Raw genomic sequence first — 20,087 nt, forward strand, 5'->3', positions numbered from 1 at the left:
TGTTTATGTGCAAACTTCATTCATCCCTTGGCTGCAGTATCTGACCAAGTGGGGAAGATAAACTACATTCAAGTATATGTTAACAAGATATAATTGAAATGTTAGGCGCCACTCTCCTTCTCAAACATTTGACATACTGATGGTGTGGTGGTAATTTGATTTGAGGAAACTTTGTACATATTTATTTTCTCAGTTGCCCTCGCCAAGCTCAAATTCCGAAAAGGATTTTCTCCCATTTGTTTCTCCTGTCTTTGCCTGGTTTTATTTTTCATTCCTTTCTTCCCTCTTGCTCGCTCCAAAAAGCTCACTCGCATGCAGACAGGATCACCAACCAATTTAAACAGCGAGGTTTTCGGCAGCCAAACGTCGGCCAACAGGAGTGCTGCGGTCTCTGCACTACTTTGTCTGTGGTCACACAATTAAGGACTTAGGTGTGGTGATAGGAAGAATGTGGGAATCGGATCCTGGCAGCCCACACCCTACAAACTCACCGTTTCTTTCTTCAGCTTCACCACGAACTTCCTAGAGTCATTTGCTCTTGTTCTTCAGCTCGCCTATTTGGCCCCCGTGTGCTTTTGGCCCGGCAATCTTTTCCTCTCTTCACCCCCTTCACCTTCTTTTTCCTTCTTCTTCTCAAAGTGTTTTTTGTTCTTGTCTTTCCTTTTGCGCCCTCACATCCACATATATATATATATATATATATATATATATATATATATATATATATATATATATATATATATATATATATATATACACACATTTATATATACACTCAATCAATATGGGTTCTACGTTCCTATATATATATATATATATATATATATATATATATATATATATATATATATATATATATATATACACACACAGTGTATGCCGTGTATATATACATACACACACGTAGCTGTAACTTCAAGGCTAGCTGGAGTTGAACTGCACTTTTACATTCATCATTTGCCATTTGCCCTGCAAAAGCAATTTAAGAAAATACCTGGCATAGACCTCACAAACGGCTTTGCCATCCCACAGCAAGATCATGTCGGCTTTTGACCCATAAACTTTCCTCATTATCCCCCAGACTGTCACCAACTTATGATCCATACTCTATGAAGGACTGCCATTTATCAGTTCCAATTAAATCAATTATCATCTCTGGGATCAGATTTTGACAAATCACTGCAGTCGATGAGCAGGTGGTCTCAGGCCATTGGGGCGTTCGGACAGGCAAAATGAGACAGGGGACAGATAGAGTCATCCTTCATGCTAAGTGGGATGGTCCTGACGCCAAGTGAGATAGACCCCACGATGTAATGGGCCTTTTTGCCTTGACTTGCTCTGGCCTCAACAAGAGAAGCGGTCCTGGGTCAATCAGCACCTGAATAGTTTTGATCCAAAATGAAATGGCTTGCCATTTCAAAATTACAAAATGATGAATAGGGCAAATTTACAAAATGCACTTTCATTTCTCATGCCACAAATTCAATTTGTTTGTGTTAAAATAACACCTAAATGGCATGTTTGTGATTTGGCCCCTATGTGTGGAGATGGCGGACTATCAACCCTTAAACAATGTGGCTCTTCAATTATCTTTGCAATCTTTTGGAAGGAGTCATTTGGGTCAACAGACAAAGTCAAGGGAATCACAACATGGCAAAGTTGGTCAAAGTCAAAGTCTGCTTTATTGTCAACTTCTTCACACACAAAAAGATCGAAATTGCGTTTCCAACTATCCCACGGTGACAAGACATATCACATATTATATATATACTATATATATCATATTATATTGGTCCACGGACAAACAAAACATTCAAGTAAACAATACAAAAAGTAAAAACAAGAAGGCACATACAATGAATAAATAAGAGCAATGAATAAATAATAAATAAATAAGTAAGAGCAACATGGTTGAAATGGAGCAAGTGTGCTAGGTCATACAATGACAATGTCAAATGAAAAATTACGAATTGGTCAGACAATGTTTAGTTGACATTATATTGTTATGCTGACACACTTTTTTTTTAGCATTCATTTATTAGCGTGACTTCTTTTCACCTTATGCGTCTCTCGATCCCATATGCATGTTTAACCTAAGTGGCATTTGTCATCATGGCTTGGAAATAATATTTAGATTTTATATGTTAATCTACTCATCTACCTTATCAGAGCCATGGGAGCAAAAAATGGATAAACAACCATTCACACGTGAATTTATACATATACAGACAATCTGGTTTCCAGTTGACCTAGTGAGCATGATTTAATGTTGGAGCAAACCATTTTACGGTTTGAAAAACATTGGCACTAAAAGTTTCAGTCAATATCCTATTACATTTAGGCAATCTGAACGTATTAAATAGAATTTCAGGAATTAAAGACTTATTACCAATTTTCTTCAGCCATCACTTTATGGTTATGGCATGCTCCCATGTTACAAAGACACCTGTTCAAACAGACCCAAATATGCTGTAGTTTCCCATGATTTGTACAATTAATTATGGTCTCCCTCAAACATGTTAAGCGCAAGTTTTACTGATTTGATTTTTTTTGTCTAATGTTGCCTAGTGTAATCCTATCAAGTCCTATAGGAGAAGAATGGTTGCAAAGTAAAAAATAAGTGACTGTGGCTTAACCCAAATGTGACACAGGAGGAACAAGAAGCGGAAGAAGGAAATAAAATGGAGAGAGTGAGACTGTGGTGGATAGCGAGCTCAAACTGCTGCTGCCTCAGCAGCCAGCGGGCCGGTCTAGCCTGAGGTGGTGTGTTTTCCTCAGGAAATATCTGCACAGGCTTGTGGGTCAAGAAAAACGAGCCCAGCCTGGTGCTCCTTATAGCTGTAGGACTTGTGATGAGGACTTTAAAAATGAACTTTAAATAAGACCTTCTCTCCTAATTATGAGATAGATCCCCCCTCATGGCAGGCTTTGGCATGTCATCATGTGTTTATTGTGTGAGCTAAGTGAAAGACATAAATCAGGCACGTTGAATATTAACATGTAAAACACATTTCCCTGTTTACATTCAAGCCAGTAAAACATCTGCTTATGTTTTGATGTTGTTCTGCCGTAACCATGATGTTGGAGACATTCTGAACATTCGGCCATTTTATGCCAAAACACACATGTGCAGTAAATATTTATATATACATAAACCAGCACACACTCTGTAATTAAATTAATTTGATTCCTCAGTCTTCTGATTTTTGACTGGTCTATCCAAAGTAATTATGTTTTATTTACATGATATGCCTGTTGAATTTGAACATAGATACAAAACAGAAAAAAAAACATCTCTGTATTTGGAAAACAACACTTCAAGCAAATACATTCAAAAATGACGGCCATAGTTTCAGTACATGTACAAAAGACACGTGTAAAAAAGGACGTTTGTGCCGTTGTGGGTGCGAACACTGACGCAGAAATAGTCTCGCTGGACTCAATGCAGAAAATTAAACTGCACAAAGCATATTTAGAAAGAAATGCAAGTAGATTTTTATTTTGTACCGTTAAACATTGTTAGAACAGTTTTTTTTAGCTTTTTGGTCCCCCTGAAGGACAAAACAAAACACATATCATCAGTTAAAGGTAGCTGGGGTGAAATGTGTTTTTCATACAGGTAAGTGAAGAACTTTGTTGCGCTGCTCGAACAATACAACCAGACGGACAATAGGAAATTATTCGGAATACTGGCAAGAGGAAATGGTCTGTTGATATGGTTCAAACTATTAGCGTCCACAGGGACTTTAATGTAGGTTTGCACTTTAAGTGTTTCACTATAAATATGCTTCTGTCAGGAAACATATACAGATTTATCCAATCATGTTATAAAAATACATTTGTTTCGACAATAGGGGGTGGAAGTTGCTCATTTAGGTTGGACAGGAAGCTGGCTCATTCATGGCCAACAAGGGACCGGATTATTCAAAACAAATGTTTATTACGTACCATACTTAGGGACTGGATCTGGTTTCTTGAAAGAGACATTTTTTGTCCCAAGTGTCTTTGAGCAAAGCAGCAACTGCTTTTTCAAGCAGTTTTCTTTTTTCATATGTTGGGCATAAGTATATTGAAGTATAGTGTATTTCTCTGCATGTATATGTAAATAATTGTAACAGTTCATAACATTTTCATCAAACAGATCTTGTTGTGTGCATTTCTCACATGATACTTTATGTGTCTGTGTGACTCTGCATACGTCAACGTGGACAAGATAAAATAATGCTTTCAATACGATTTGCATGTTCTTCCGCTCAGGTTCCTCCTGGCTATCTCAGGAAGAGATTAAAAACCCAGACGAGGACTTGATCGATGCGCTGCGCTGTTTAAAAGGAAGCAACAAGTGTGTGAGTATGCAGGGTGTGAGGAGGGAAAGGGGGATGGGTCAGTTATTTTGGAAACGTCCTGACGGAAATGTGTCCTAGCCCACAGAGGATGCAGATAATGTTGTCAAGTGCACAAACACGCAAATGCTCACTTTACATCCACATGGGTTATCAATAACTTCTATTCAAACGCGTCACATTCAGTGTAAACTTTATTATTATTATTATTAGTATTATTATTATTATTATTATTATCTTAAATTCAGGAAAGGCATGCCATGTAAAAAGACATGTTTTATCTCACAAAATATTCTTAAGTTGGGCGACAACTCGTCTAGGGAAGTTGAACTCTATATCCCTTGCGCAAGAAAATTAGTGTTGTTAAAAACACACAGAATGAGTAATTGGGGGAGACCTGAGAGATACAACTTTAGGGTCAGTGCAGATGGAGGGGGGGCCTGTACATTCGCTCCACTCACCCGTACTTTTAAGTTGGTCCGGGGAATTGGGTATGAGGACTCCAGTCAAAGTCCATACAATATTCTCATCCACTTGTACCAAAAATGTTGCAAGAAAATGAAGCGATAATTAAGGTATTTCATGTTACTCCGCCCTTGTGTACTTTTTACTGGTCTTGACATGAGGGATCATCAATCTCTGCAAGAAAAGTCACAGTCAGAGTTTTTTTTTTTCCTAAATATACTCTTGGTTTCACTTTTCAGGAGTTAAAGGTCTTCACGTGTGGTCTCACCTAAAATAGAAGAGTTAATATCACAGCTGGAAGGTGGTGAACTCAGTGGTTAAGTGCCAAAGCAGAATCCCCCCCCCCCCCCCCCCATACACACACACAGACATGAACACACACACACACGGCTTGTAAACCGAATCTGTACATTTCACTTAATGACACATTTCCATTCACAGCAAATGAGGAGAAATGTTCACATTCATCTTGTATTTCCAAAAAAGCCACGGAGAACTTTTAGCTTGTAGGCAAACCATCAGCCACCATCTCTTTCGTCTTATCCAACCTCACCATCATAAGTTCTGGTCAAACCACAATATTATGTCAAGGTGGTTAGTTACACAGCTAGGTCTCCGCCCACAGTCACTTGACCATAATAGGGGAAGAGGCTTGTCCAACATGTTTCCCATTTTAAAAAGTTAGGCTTCCCCCTCGCCTTTTTGCATACCACCCAAGGGTGAAGTGTCTTCCAAGGCAAATGTGTATGTGATGTCATAAGAAAGAAAGTGGAGTGGTTGCCCCGAACACATTTTAAAAGCAAAGGAATCAGTGGTAGAAATTGGCATAATTTGAAAAATCCAAATTCTTTAACAGTTAATTGCAAATGAGTCCCCTGAGATTATTGTGAGGTAATTTGAGCAGACGTTTTTTTTGCTTGACCACCACTGGTGGGACATCAAGGTTTTCAAACTTTACGCAATTTATCTAAGTACATTACTTTTGGCTCAAAACATTGTTATAAACATAATTGACCAGCACACCACAGTTTACAATGTGGTGATACGCTTCTTACATTCGGATAAAGGAAGTCAATTAATTCATAAATACTTTAGCATGCTTACAGTAAGGTGATGGGAAGATGGCTATTGATTGATCTCTCTAACACAGCAACAACCGTCTTCCTGCGACTGGGGAGCCTTAATAAAGCTGGAGCTTATTTTAACCAAGAATAATGCCACTAGAAAACATTTAGAAATTATTATCTTCCTTTGTTAAGTGGACAATAAACACACAAACATTACATAGTTCCATTCGGTGTATCAAAATATCATTCATAGTGGTGAACATTTGATTTCAATGACCAATATTATTTATTCAATCCATTTTGAAAGAAGGAATCCGTTTATATAGTTTGTTTGTGATAATGCTGGATACCTTTATGTGCTACTGAAAAGACTGAGAAGAAAAATGTGAAACAGCAAAATAAAATGACCTCATCTTTACAGTATCAAGATGGTCACCCCAATGGTGACCCAAACATACCGAGTATCACGCAAGTCAGCACTTCACAAAAGTAATTTCCCCCCATCAGCCACAAACAAGAAGTGATAATGCAGAATCGGTGAAAAAATCTCCAAAAGTATCAGAAAAAGCATTTTATCATCATTTTTGACTCTGTGTAAGAAAACAAGCACAATATTTCATAGCTGCTTGACAGTAAAGCTGGTTATTGAATTGTTTATGGCTCAGCGAGCCCTTCCATAGAGACCGCTTTCCTATCAGCAACGTCTGTGCTCATCAGGCTATTATACCTACTTAAGGGGGAGGTGAATTACCGGCAACCCATCAGCTAAGCAACGTCTGAATAGAATAAAATATGAATGCACTTTGCAGCCGATTTTATACCTCTTTAAAACTCATGCAGATAAATGGCTGCGTGCAACACTTCTAAGGCCAACTAATGTTGGAAATATTGAGCTAAGTAATTGAGGTGGTTTCATCAATAAGCTCCGGAAAGATAGATCATTACAGCGAAATGTGATTAACACCAAAATTCAAGGGTAGCGTGTAGAAGCATACAGATTAATGGATGGAAATGAATAAAGTAAATCATGCACACACTGGTAGAATGTGGCCTAGTAAAAAAAAAATGACAAGCAAATTCAATTGAGATAGTTACACTAACAGTACGGGAAGATGTGTGGCAGGAAGGAAGATGTCAGCGACAAAAATCAACATATATATATATATTAGATTATGAAAAATAGGTTAATTTTGTATCTTGTGTATGTGTATGTGTGTGTGTCTTGTTTTAAACTGTACACAATCATTCTTTAAAAAGTAAAACTGTGCCAGATTAATAAAAAAATATAAATTGGCTTCAATGACAATTTGCGTGTGGGTACATGTGTGAGCGCACATTTATGTGCGAACATGTGGGGTCCATTTGTTCTCGTCTGGGCCCCTAGAGTAATCAGTCCGTCAACAGTGGTGGTGTCCGGCTAATTTCCCACCCCTCCTATCTCCCTCTGCCGTTCCCAAGACGGATGCTTTGGGTAATAAGGCTAATCAATACACTTCCTCACAGAGCCACCCGCTGCCACCCTGTCCCAGGACGCCATCATACATTTGTCACCAGGAATGTTCCCTTTTCTTATCAGGCATCACCATCTTGTTTATATACGCTTGCTGCTGCTACATATTGTATGGCATGTTAACACACTCATAACAGGCACGCTGCGATCCACTCTACCAAAACACACGCACACACTTCCCACACAGTGATGAAATGAAACACGGGACACAAGCATAATGGTGTCAGAATCTATACAAACAAATTAATCAACAATGACAACAGCATCAGGGAATTCTCGCTCCACATGCTGTTATTTCCCCCTGTATGATTACCCCAGAGTCCCGGGACAACTGGCAAGCCCCTCTTAATTAATTAAGTATCCCACCGATGGGAACAGGAGCTAAAGGGTACCTGATGTCACCATTTTGCTCAGTCCCAATTCTAAGTCTTACCAAACATCTCATCTCATCCTTTCCCCCTATAAAGGCATGTTCATGAGAACCAAGAATTTTGAGGTGACCAAAATTTGACCACTAAAATAATGGATATAGACGACATTATAGACACATTAGTAGAAGAAAAGAAAAGAAAAGTTAAGAAATGAAGATAGATTTCTAAAATTAACAAAAGACTGCGCTATTCTGAAATTGATTTCAAAATCCTAAAAAGACCAAAATCAATCAAATTTATGGGGTAAAATGTTTTTAAGAGCTCTACTGAGTTTTGCCCACTCTACCTTTTATAGAAGAACCACACGTCCAACATCATCATACAATCACAATAATTTGTCAACCCTAACAGGTTTATATTCAATCAGAATTTCTTAAATGTATTCAGAACCCAAATCATGCAGTGATTTATAGACCCGTAGCAGAATATTGAAATATTTTCAATCAATTAGATAAACTAACCGCCAGGTCATCATTATTAACTCTGGAATGTATAAAAAATAATTTGCAACTTGTAAATTTGTGTATGCCATCAAAATATACTAGAAGCCTCTGTGCATTTTTTTTCCCCTTAAGACCACCATCTACCTAACTGCATATCAGGAAGTTCCATGCGTCTAGGATACGAGCTGGACATTTTCTTCACATGTTGTACAAGATGAGTGAAACTTCGTCTTTGATTGTTTTATTCCACTGAAGCACGGATACTGATTGGTCGTGTGGGTGTCTCATCCCCAAGAGGAAGCTGCAATGGGACATGGTGGGAGTTTGACCGAGTACCAGGCGACACAATTGTTTGCTTCCAATAATGATCGGGGGACACAAGATGATATGGGAGCCTTTGATGGATGACTAATTTATCAGTAGCTGTCCCATCTTAATGATGGTTAACGATGGCCCGGGTGCCTCGTCCTGGGAAAACTTTTATGTTTATGTATCACATTGCATTTGGTTTTAATAATAAAACAAGAACAAAGGGTACTTTAACGAAAACGTCTGAACGTCTCCATGGTGTGTTGATGATATCTTTCATCACACAGACTTTTCAACTATTGTTCAATTAGTTTAGTTCTCTTTCCCCCACTGGACAACAGGTGAGGCACAAAAAACAATTACACAACCTCTCCTCAGTCTCTGTACTTTCTGATGTGGATTACTCTGACAACCCCCCCCCCAAGCAGACTTCTGTCAAACACACTCCGAAAACAAATAGATTGTAGTGGACAGTGAAGGGAAAAAGACACGAGCCCAAAAAGTTTTTAAAATTGAAAAACATCCCTCTCCTGCCTTTGAAAAGAGTGCTGGCGATGAAAATATGTAATATAAATAAAGCTGTGGACGCTTTGAAAGCCAAAGCCTTCCTTCCTGGCAAAGTTCTGAGTCGGGGGAAACACCCACTTCTGAGCCCTCACTCTTAAATTCCCAAAGACCACTCTGTCATCAGCGCCCCAACTGTTACATTCAAACACGCACTTGGCCAGACTACCCACTCGATCTGTCCAGCTCTTTGACACTTTCGCCCCCTCAGCCGTTTAATGTTGGATAGGAGCCTTTATTCTTTCTATGTCTGTCTAAATACCCTCAAACACGCTCCAATTATTTTGCATGTGTTGTGTATGTGGTCAGGAAGTGATGTGACTCAGATCCCGCCATATGTTCTCTAAACGGCTTCTGATACCAGAACCTGACTGGCAGATGCAAGGCAATGTGTAATGACAGGTGACTGGTCCGACTTTGAAAAAACTACACTTGAAGCAAAAACTCTTTCGGTCTGTCCCATTACATGTAGCACACTAGCCCAAAATCTCATCATTAGAGTACATAGGTGGTTAGAATAAGGGTTTATTTTTTTGCCCAGATCTTGGCAGCATTGTTAATATTTTCCCCACTTTTGGATGAAGGAAACAAGTCAAACATCGAGAAAAAAAAATCTGAATAAATTACTGTTAATTCCTTATTTACTAAGGCCTACAAAAGCAAATCTCACTAACTATATAAATCTTATAAATGTATCAATCAAAATTTGTCAAGAATTATATAATTATAATTAAAGATTTAGTTTTTGATCTCATCTAAAATTTTGTAGTATTCTGAATGGAATTTCAACGTATTCTATACATAATTGTTTAAGTTGAGCAAATATTTTGACGATATAATGTCCAATATTAGATTCTAAGTATCATGTAGATATTCAATATGTGGGATGCTGGATTGAATTAAGTGACCTGAAATGCTGTCAGCAATCCAGGAAGGATGAGGGCAGCAAGTGTTTCCCTTAAGAGAACTCACAGTTAAGAAACCGGAAAGTTTCAAATGTGGTTGGTGTCTAACATTATCCTAAACACTCTCGTATTGTATATCAAACTCAAGCTGGGACACGAACCAGACCCTGCTTTAAAGATAACTAACAATGTCTAGCATCATGGCAAATATAACAGCAATTCTGCTAAAGGTGTTTTTTTTTTTTTTTTTATTCGATTTGAGCTTCTAGACCAGATGGGTCAAGGGGAGGGACCAGTTTTTCATCCCAATCGTTGGATCCACCGCCGGACTCTCGATAATTTCTAGCTTCTGGACTTGCAACCGTTGTAACAGACAAGCAACACGTTTGACGAAGCTCTCTCCAATTGTTGGTTAGGTACATAGCAAGAAGAATCCCCATAGGACCTACGACAATGTGAAATGTGGGCATTTTTGCCAGCAAGCGAGATTCATATTTCATGTTGTATTGCTCTTCAATGACTTTATATGAGGTTCAGAATGCAAAGAAACATTGGACACAATAACTCAAAATGCCTTTATAGCTTCCTGCAAGATGAGACCATTATATTGCAACGTATTGTCTTTTTGTTCGGACTGAAAATGTGTGAGGAAGTGTATGGTAATCAAGTGAAAGAACAAAAAAATACTCTGTGAGAAACAGACGTAAAAAATGAACCAGGAAACGGGAGATCAAAGCTTCTGAGCCGAGCTACTGTTTGTTTTTACCCTTACCCGGGCCTCACAATAAAACATGCAAGAGTCACACTACAGACAGAAAGGGGCAGATGACGCAAGGAAGTGCTGAAATCGGTTACGTCCCATCCTGAGGATCCCGTGCCACTATCCCCATGTTAGGAAAAAGGCGGCAGGTAGTGTTTAACAGGAAAAAGGACAAGCAGCACAATAAAGTCCACATCAGAGGAAACTTTCAATAGTCTGAGGCCCTGCATCGTTAAACACACTGTGTATGTGTTTACAAAATAATCTTATCTCTGTTTAAAATGGCACACAAACATCAAACTCAGAAATGGGAACTATGGAACTTTTGGATGTGTGTCATCAAGAAGGCGAAGGTGCGTCAATAGAATTCCACGAATTGGCACACAGTGAGCTTACTGCGAAGAGCAAAACAAAAAGCAGCTTTTGAACCGGAAAAATCAGTCCAGTCCAGCATCCCTTCATTCAAGTGGAATAATAAAGTTTTGAAGGGATGATTTAAAAAAAAAAAAAAAGTTCCTTAATGACCAAGAACGTGCTGTGTAAACATTTAGTGATGTAATTACAGTTTGATGTCACACATGAACTTGTTATTGTCAGCACAATTTTCTCATGTCCATCTCCCGCTGACTTACAGTGATGTAAGACGGCAATGTCTGTGTACGGAATTCCATTTGTCTGCGCAGACATGTGAACTCCAAAATCAATAGCATCTTGGCCCCGTTTGACTCTGACCTCAGTCTTTTAATAGCGTTTTGATATGCAGGCAAATTAATTCTCCTTAATGGACTACAGGGGTTAATGGACTTTGATCCCATTTCGGGTTAGGTTCCATTTAGTTCTCTTGCGTGTGTGTATGTGTGTAGGTGTGTTTGTGTGTGTGCACGTGTGACTCTTTGTGTGTACAACTTATCTTCCCAGGACCTCTGAATCTTTGGGTTCAGTTTGTAGAGAGTAATAGTTGCATTATGAACAATTTCCAAATGGTGACCCAAATCAAAGATGAATGATTTTGTCATTAAAATGACATCCTGCTGAAAAATGTCTATAAATATCTATCTTAAGGAGCTGAATTTGCGTTCTATTTCTATCACTATCTATCTCTGCAAATAAGGAACACAAGCCAAGTGAGCTCGGGTGAGACGGATTCATGCGGAGTCTATTGACATCCAAATAAATTTTTGTTTGTGGAAGCATCCCTTAGCTGATATTGAAGCTGGCTCACTGTGCCACTTGTCTTCTCAGTCTGTCTTTATTGATTCCGATTTCTCAATTGAGCTGGGTTCATGAGTTCATTATTACAAGAATGGAGGTGTAATTGGCTTTTAGGTATAAGAGGCTATTTTCACTAATCCCGGGCCACAACCGTCCTGTGACTGAAGACCTATAAAGACAGTCAATAACCTCGTAAAATGGATGTACTGTTTAACTGATGCTCTTGGAAAGAGTGTAATTATAAATGATGTATTGTTCAGATTTTTCATCTGTCTACTAATTTATTAATTTATGTAAAGTTTATTATTTTCCTATTATTCTTCTTCAGTTTTTATCATGTCTTATTGATTTTTAGGGCTCTATTCAAATTCTCACCATCATCTGCTTAGCCATCCACCATGTTTCCAAGCCTTGTAGCATGCACTTTTGTTTTTACATGTATTCTTATTCTCTCATAGTTTGGGTCATTTTCTTTCTCCATTTGTTTGCGTGCAGATTAGCTCTACTCTCCTTTAAATTCATCCTTTGAGAATATGATTTAGAAAATAGTTGAGAACAGTTAGCAGTGTTTGAGATGACTGGAAATAACCAAAAGTGGGACAAGAGAGAGCAATGAATGGAAGAAGCGGAGATGATGAGTAAAGGCCCAGGCAAGCCAGGGACTTCCTGTGATGAAAAGGTCGGTGGCACCTGTAAATCTGAGCAACTACAAGAAAATCAGAGGTCAGGCCTTCAGGGGGAGCGCAGTCTCCTCTCCTCCTGTGTGGTGTGTGTGGTGTGTGTGTGTGCAATAGCACATTGTAGGCTATGTAACATTAAATGTCTGCTCCAACATTCAGTTCAATTTCCTTTCAAACTGCTTCGAAAAATAAAATGCCCAATTTGGTCTAAACTTTAGAAAATTATGTGCAAATATACGAGTAAACATTTATGCAACTGCAAATGCAATGTTTTTTTTTTAATCAGTCCAAAGTAATTTAAGTGTGTATGGCCTGCACTTTACTGCTTTTACTGAGAAATGGACACAAAAAATGTTTATATTTCCCAATCTGTGCTTGCGTGTGTGCGTGTGTGTGTGTGTGTGTGTGTGTGTGTGTGTGTGTGTGTGTGTGTGTGTGTGTGTGTGTGTGTGTGTGTGTGTGTGTGTGTGTGTGTATGTGTGTGTGTAAACTGCTCGTGTAGATTTACTGCCTACCCCCTGCAGGACAGCTGCATGAAGCAGAAGGGCTTGGTCAAGGCTGCTTCCTCCGCCTGGAACCCGAAAGGATCCTGCCTGCTGAAAGATACCTGCTCTAAGATGACAGAACACTTCCCCCTCCAGCTGATGTCCACATTACATTTGAAAAGATAGTAAGTCAAACCCAGTACCTTTTATCAGAACAATAATCCAATATGAATACTCCACATCATTTGTGTTTGTGAATTTAAACATCTAATTTTTGTCACTCCACCACAGAGTGTGACGAGTGTATTTGAGTCGGGGGCAGAAGGCAGGAAGAACCAAGTGCTGGGAAGTAGGCAAGGCAGGGGAAAATTGAAGGAGAATCTATAAAAACGCAAAGTGAGGTACTGGATAACACAGGGGACATCCTTACTTCCACTTAGACAACATGAGATAACACACTGACAATGCCTCCGGACAGAGTGAAAGGAAACAAGGAATGACATACAAAGACCACTGAGACAATGAGGATGGAGAGCTGATTGGCAAAAAACATTTCTCAAATACATTTGAACCCCATATTTCTCAGGTACCGTATACACAATTGCATCTCACTTTTATACTCAATTGCTTTTCAAACTTCTATTAATTATGTCAGAACAAGAACCTGGTTTGTTTTGAGCCAATGTTGATCAGCACAACAACTTCTGGTACAGCACATATCAGTGTCAGCATGCCTTTCATATGCGCACACAGCTCCATTCACTGTCCTCACACTGTCACAGCGCATTGTTATTTTGGAAGTGGCATGTGTTTGTCTAATAGAGGCTCGGGTTTCTTGGGCTTCCAGCACAAGTCTGCAAAGGAGCTGTGACGGATGGCAACCACCGGCAGACGTCTGCTACCCCCACCACCCCTTAAAATCCCCCCCCCACACATTTATTTATGAGCGTGGGCAACAACACCTGAAACCCACTGGCTTCCAAAAATGATCTGACTGTTCAAATTGTGTCCTGCCTTTATAATCACTTTGTGAAGTTTGCATCGGGAAAAGGAAGCTAAGTTACACTGATGGATTTTTTATTTTTTATTCCGTTGGTGAATCTGACACGTTGTACATCATTTGATAATTGGTAGAGTGGGAAAATTTCCTTGATCAAAGGTCAGACACTTTGATATGCAAGTCATCCGGCTAGTGGATTGGACTTCAACATGTAGAGCATTTATAAAATGAGAACCTTATACAGTCATGGGACCTGGGCCAATTAAGCACATTACCACTGTTTTATTCTAATAGACGGTGATTTTATCTGTAGACATCCACATTAAGTCTGATGAATATTCATGAAACCTCTTCTCCCGGTCTATCGGCCGCATATTAATTTCGGAAAACGTGTGTCTGGAGTGCAAAGACGTGACCACATTTCCCTCTTGCCTAATATGCAGATGAATGCTCTTTTCAGCCTTGCACGAGCCACAGAGGTACATTTTGATATTTCATTCATGCCAATGATGGTGGTAGTGGTGGATGGGGGGATGAATGTCTAACATAAACAAAAACTACCCTCAATACCCAAGTGTGAACTCTCCAGAGGTGATGCATAATTATCCTGCAGTGCACCTTACCTGCACATCTCTCATTGCTTGTCAGCGCCCGGTACACACACCGCCAGGCGCAAAGCACCAGAGATATATACCGACACACGCACTCTTTTTGCTCTCACACCGTTCACGCCGTCTCCCTCCCTCCCTTCTGTCTCGCTCCCTCTCTGCCTCACTCACATACACAAGCAAGTTCAGCTCCAACATGTAAAGCAGAGCATCAGCAAAGAGCTCTGTGGTCAACCACAGTTTCCACAGGGGAGACATCTTCAGCTTGTTTTCTGACCCAGGCTACAGAGGTGTTAATTGCCCTCCTGAGTTGGCAGAATTTTCAGGGTAAAAGGTGCAGCAGTTATCCTTGATGGATCAGCACTGTTGCCACCAGTGACTGTTTTTGTTCAACTTGATGTGCACCCTGCATAGCTTGTGTCTCATTATAGCAAAGATGAAAACTATATTGGATTCAATTATTTTCCTTTTGGGATGTTTGCCTCTTATGGTTAATAGTGATGTAGGCGCTCGCATTGCTGATTTGTCTGCTTGATTTCCACTCCATGCGCCATCCATAATTACCCAGAGATTGACTGGCAACCACTCAAGGGTGTTGTCTGTCTTTCATCCTAAATCAGTGAAAAGACATATCTGTGACCCTTGATAGATTGAGCTAAATAGAAAATAGAGGAAAGCTGTTTGCAAGCTCTGTTATACCCCCATGTGTTCATCGGTTATATAGACTAAAGCCAAATAAATAAATAGATAATAAGCAAACACTTATCCATGTTAAAAATCTTTATAGGATAGGCCAAGAAATTAGTTGTGGGGAAAAAAATAATACAAATAATGAATGGAAAAACAAATCATTCACCTATCAAGGACTAAATTGAGACTCAAATAAAATGAAAAATATCCATCACAGATAAATTTCCTCAAAACTACCCATAACATGGCTCAGCAGTGTGTATGGCCTCCACATCGCCTGCATGCATGTGGAGTCTCAGAAAGTTTCACGGCCTTTCCGGCTGATACTGGCATATGCGTGGCAGTACTATCCATAATAGCTATTTCACTCTTTCAATATGAAAAAACTGAGCAATGGACATAAAAAAAACAAATGAAAATTTAAATGTTCAGACTACAGGGCCATATTCGGACCTGGTTGACCAAATGTGGAAGGTTTCCTGTGGTAGTAGCTTGAGCGGAATAGGTGGGTGGGGGTGAGGGAATTTTTAGACAATTGCAAAATCAAAATCAACTCCAGTGAGGCTTGACCAGTGTGCACTAAATTTTCAATTTCAATTTGATTTCAATTTTACTTTCTGTTACTTACCTCCCTTTGACTAGATGCCCCTCACACATCCCCGAGTTGTTATTATTATTATTATTATTATTATTATTATTATTATTATTATTATTATTATTATTAATAATGATATAATAATATTAACAGTTTGTTAATGCTGCGGGTTTTTTGTAAGTGCTCAATAAAAAGTTGAGTTATGAAAATGGTATTTAAATTTGAGAGCCTTTAATGACACAATACTGCCATCTAACGGCAGACATAAAATGCCCACACTGTGTACATAACTTTAGTATTGTGCATTTACTGCTAGCAGCATAAAGCACTCACAATATTCAACAATGATACACAATGTGTATAGTTGGAATTATATATCCATCTTTGTTCATTCAAAGGCTTATTTTCAGTGCACCACATTCTGTATCCAAACTGATTTGAAGATCCAAGAATAAGAAGATAAGATAAGAAGAATCAGAAGACATGTCAGAGAACCAGTAAAAAATTATACTCACAAATGATTTATCACTTTTTGCCCAGACGTCTGTTATGATGAGGCACAAAAAAACGGGTTATTTATTTATTTATTTATTTATTTATTTATTTATTTATTTATTTAAGCATTTATTTATTTATTTAAGCATTTATTTATTTATTTATTTAAGCATTTATTTATTTATTTATTTATTTATTTGTTTATTTACTAAGGCTTGTTGGCAAGGGTACCTGTAGGTCTGGAACTTGTCACCTTTTCCAAGTCTAAATGAGCGCATAAGTCCAACAATCCCCTTATAGGCATGTTTCCAACAAATTCTCAATTGTTTAGTCAACCGATAAATCAACCTGTATTGCTATTGTGTGTATTGGCATGAAGTAATGTGATAGATTTTTGTTCCTGAAGTTGCCATTATTGTGACGAGATGATGCAAATGTCAATAACTGACATTTTGACAGCTTGAATAAAAGGATGACTCGAAAATTGATCAGGAAGATGGACAGCATCCAGCCAGCCGTAATGTCACTGAATGATTCTGTCAGACTGCCTTCGTTGCGCAAACTGAGCAATGGTGAGCATTCAAGAGGAGGTAATGTGCTCTCACTGACCATTCACTGTCACTATGGCAACAAATTGACCTGAAAACACAGATCAGATCAGATAAGGAATTCAGTCACCACATAAGTCACCACATTTTTTTCATCACTATTTCATTTTACAGACATTGTCATACCTCTTAACTCACACATACTCTATCTCCACCTGTGCAAATGTTTTATTTATTTATTCATTTATTTATTGATTTATTTACTCACTCATTTGTTTATTTCGAAATCATACAAATGAATAGTCATGTAAATAAATTATACCCAGCAAACTCTAGATCTACTTTGCTCATCTTTGTAAACATGTAAAAACTTGTACACATAAAATACGTATGTGCTTTTTGCCAACTATGCTAAACTGGGTACAATGAAGATTACAGAAACTACATGGAATCATAAAACTTTTAATTGGGACAAATCTTAAACACGTGCACTAAAAACGCATGTGTGGCATTTCTAGTAGAGGACTCAAGTGCACACACACAAATATTATGACGAATGAGAAGGTGACACATCTGACCCTGTACTGCAGGTTGCGGGAAGGTCAGCGACTCTCCTCAAATGTCCAATCTTGTCCTTCCTTTAAGGAAAAAAATATTTTATTGGCACTGTGATTAAATGTAGATTTGCAGCAATAAAACAGGTCAGAAGGTGAAAAATGTATGAAGGTGTCATCTGAAAAATATCAAGGGGCTCATAAAAACACACTGATGGCAGTTGCCACACCCCCGGCTTGTGTATTATGACTTCCAATTCCCCCAAGCTTTATATTTACTCTACATTTACTTCGAAGTCCACCTGACCCTTTTCCGCTGTCGTCCAGTATAATGATAATAATCCCGAGACAGTGATGAGTGACTTCTATTGATGACACATCCATAGATTTGCACAAAAATGTATCTCTGCAGGTCTTTCCCTATAGTGAGAGCGGCCTTCACTGCCAGCGGGGTCCATAGGGAACTTGGCCGCCCATGTGGGACCCATTAAAGAGGGGTTGCAGTGGGTGAGAGTACAGAATGTGACGGTGGTAGGTCAAAACGCTTTGTGACCAAGGAGGGCTATCATTTATTGTAATTCAGGTCCTGTCAGACTGAAGGAGATGGAAAGTGAAGTAGCGTGGCGTGTCCTGGCTGGTTCTCATCTGTCTAAACCCCCTCCCACCACCCCCGCCTCTTGCAGACAATGGCTCTGTAGTTGGATGAGATGGAAGAAGCAGATCATCTATCTATTTTCAGAAAAAGTGTTCCAGCTGAGTCTGTATTTAAGGTAGGGTAGGGTACACCCGCAATTAGTCGCATACATATAGACAAACAAAACATTCACACTGACATCCACACATTATGGACAGTTTAGTCTTCAGTTAAACGAGCATATATGTTTGTTTGGAATATGGGAAGAAATCAGAGAAAAGAGTGCAAGATCCATATAGAACGGTATGAAGTGATTTTTAAACACATGACTGTGTACTGCAGCAAAAACACACAAGTTCTGTATTTGTGCCCAATGGCCACATTTGGCGTTTTTTTAACAAGTATAGATGGGCATGGTTATTTGTAGATGAGATTAAAAATGTATAAATTGGTTTGCCTAGCAGCCCGATGCCCTCATGGGTGGCCTAGCTCCTTGGATCATTGGGACACACAAACGCCTCTACCTCAGTAAGGTTAAATAAATAAAATAATAAATAATAATTCTACAATACAAATTTATATTTTAAATATTTTTAATGAGAATAAATGAATAATAATGAATAAATAATATTAAACTAATAAATCTAAATCATTTTTAAACAGAGAGAGAGAGAGAGAGAGAGAGAGAGAGAGAGAGAGAGAGAGAGAGAGAGAGAGAGAGAGAGAGAGAGAGAGAGAGAGAGAGAGAATTACCTCAGACTCAGACGCTAGCTGTTTAGTTGCTATCATAAAACATGCCAGTAGAGAGCAGCATCTTCTTCTTCAACGCAGTGGTCAACAGTGGAAACGCCCTAAACTGTCCTGTTGTCAGTCCACGCTTGGCCTCTTGAAAGAAAGAGGAAAGGCATGCATAGGCCTTACATGTTAAACCGTAGATCCAGCATTTTACCACTCACAAAATGCTCAATTAAAATGCATAAATTAATTTCATTGTTTCCACACAGGTATTGCAAAATTTGGAGCAGCATCGATGATGGGGTGTCGTACTGAGACTGATGCAAGTGGGTATGATGTGAGATGAAAATGTTGCATGTGTTACATTGACAGTAATATGAGTTGAATTGATTTGAATGATATGATCATTTAGAATCCTCAATCCTTAGAGTCCTCAATCAGAAATCAATGGGTGCCTATCTTTCCTTCCACTCGGAGGCAGTGCTCGCCCTGTTTTTTATTTGTACCACCCCCCAAAAAACCCCTCAAAAAACACCCAGCTTTGCACAAAGTGTTACAATGAATACGTGTAATCATTCAGCACAATAAAGATGGAAGGCCATCGCCAAAACCTCACCTTATGACGACAAAAGTCAAGCAAAAACGTCACGTCACTCGTGTCGCAATCTTGTTCTTCAGTTATGGGCGCTTTGCGGATAAACCAACACATTCCTGGCCCAAAAATAAGACTTTTCCATCTCTGGCTTTGAAACGGGATCTTAAAAACAAGAGGTTGGTCCAGACGCAGTCTCTAATTAGACGGCTACACACACACGCACACATGCACGTACTGTTTTGCAAACAGACACACGTTATAAAAAGACAGGAGAGATCAAAGAGACCAGCAAAAAACATTTAGTACATTTACTTCCCTGAAAGAACTGACATATAGCAAATGTTATGGTACTATATATTTTTTTTATTATTATTCAACAACAAAGTGATGCCACTTAGCACGCTGAAAGCCACGAATGCTACCACACGGCTTGCATGTGGGTGTGTTTGTGTGTGATTT

Source organism: Syngnathus leptorhynchus, chromosome 13 (genome assembly GCF_054491065.1).
Source record: "Syngnathus leptorhynchus isolate UIUO chromosome 13, UIUO_Slep, whole genome shotgun sequence".
In the NCBI taxonomy this organism is placed as follows: Eukaryota; Metazoa; Chordata; class Actinopteri; order Syngnathiformes; family Syngnathidae; genus Syngnathus; species Syngnathus leptorhynchus.